The sequence below is a fragment of the Corythoichthys intestinalis genome, chromosome 11 (genome assembly GCF_030265065.1).
Source record: "Corythoichthys intestinalis isolate RoL2023-P3 chromosome 11, ASM3026506v1, whole genome shotgun sequence".
In the NCBI taxonomy this organism is placed as follows: Eukaryota; Metazoa; Chordata; class Actinopteri; order Syngnathiformes; family Syngnathidae; genus Corythoichthys; species Corythoichthys intestinalis.
Window position 1 is genome coordinate 27,175,700 of NC_080405.1, and position 1,847 is coordinate 27,177,546.

A 1,847-nucleotide genomic window follows, 5' to 3' on the forward strand; every position below is an offset into this window, starting at 1 on the left:
TCACACGCACTGGTCTCCCATCGTTCATCACAATCAGTATATAAACACCCACCTGACATCCACTCGTTGCCAGAACATCTTGTTACATTTATTGTCTCAGCCAGTTCTTCCTCTCGTCTTGCATGTAATTTGTTCGTTGTGTTTTAGTTCTCTACTTAAACACAAAACTTCACCAATTATATAAACTTTATTTATTAATTTGGTTTTTATATACGGTAAGACATAATTTCAATGGTTTACTAGACTTGGTGGCAGTAAATACTGTAAACAAACTTTTGTTGTTTTTTTTTAATGCGGTTATAATTGAGCTCATTGGGACCGACAAATGCAAATAATTTTACCAAACATAAAATTATACAACTGGCACAATTATCATGCATGTCTTTCTTCTTAATAACTGGAGCACCACAAATCACAGAAGGGCCAACCGTGTCATTTTTTAAATGTGCTTTTAAGACTAACAATGTTCACCTTACTTGACCCGAACAAGAATCTCCCACTGTGCCTGTAAGATAATGAAATACATTAAATGAGGGTTAATGAAGCGACCCTGATGATATTTTTGTAGACACATGCACCCACATATACCCACAGATAGACATTGAGGTTATTAAGTCCGAAGGGCTTTGTCCTCGCATGGCCGGAAGACAGGGTGGGTTTCAATTAATAGACCATCTCATAATTCAAATGTATATTGGACAGGATTGCTGGGTGGGATGAGAGAAGCAAGATTAATATCCGTAGAGATAATTCAGAGGTTGAAATGTTCAACAGATCAAAAAGCAACATCTTACCTGAAATTTGACATAGTGGTAAACTATTGTGTAATTAGACTGGCAAGTAGGAATCTGGTTTCCGCCATTATATTTTCATGCTGATCCTCTCTGAATGTGTTCTGATTGCGGAAGACCATGTACTAATAGTCTGCAAGTCCAGATCATGATTTAGGCTGAGCAATGAAGCAGCAGAACCTAATCAATGTCAAGGATTTGAGGGAGAAGAAAACAGTCAAAGTTCTGTAGGCAAAGGATAGAATAGATTTAATAATCAAGGAGGCTGGAGAGCAGACTCTTCCAATTAGTAATAGCATAGAAATTCCCTATATTATATTATTATATTCCCGTCTGAGTACATTGGAAACCTGCAGAGAGCTCACACCCATAAAGGTAACAAATGCAGCAGGTTGGAAGAACTTTTACAGCCTGAAAAAGCTAACAGTGGTAGGAAAGAAGGAACAGTACTGCAGGTTGGTGTAAAATCAATGAAAAAGATGTAGGAACGAGACATTAAGAAATGTCATTACTATTCTGGATATTTTGTTTAAAAATAACTACAGCATTTAACAAATTATTCTATTTCAATGTAACTGACGTGTTTACCAAAATAAGATTATCTTAATAAATGTATTATTTGCAATTATTTATCAGTATTTGCGTTCAGCACTGAAAGCATTTTTTATTTTAGTGCATTCAATTTACAGTTAACAGCTTTCAGTGAAAAACTAAGACGAAATTATGGTTGATAAATTGAGACAAGAATTTACCAATAGCTAAATAAATAAAATATACGGAACCACAACCGTGATAAATAACTATAATGTCTCTTTTTTCAGTTTTATGTGTTGCAGTGCATGTTTAGGCGTACTGTATACTTATATAGATATACAGTATGCTTGTGATACAGGAAACGATGAGTTGGCAGAGAGTGACCAGTAAATAAAGAGAAGAAATTATCAGGTGTTACGTGAGTGGCAAGTGAGTGGAAAAAAGGAGCAGATGAGAGGGCAGATAAAAATAATAAGATGAAAGTAGATCTTAAAAAGAGCTTTCAACAGAGTTGAGGGACTT

The 1,847-nt window shown here is 35.3% G+C and overlaps 1 long non-coding RNA gene across 1 annotated transcript; it reads right to left on the minus strand.

Moving 5' to 3' along the window:
* Nucleotides 1-386: 386 nt before the first annotated feature.
* On the minus strand, nt 387-955 carry LOC130923780 (uncharacterized). The gene is made up of 3 exons (XR_009064776.1): nt 795-955; nt 593-707; nt 387-505 (listed from the first exon to the last, which is right to left on the minus strand). It is a non-coding gene; the product is annotated as an uncharacterized LOC130923780 (long non-coding RNA).
* Nucleotides 956-1,847: the final 892 nt, after the last annotated feature.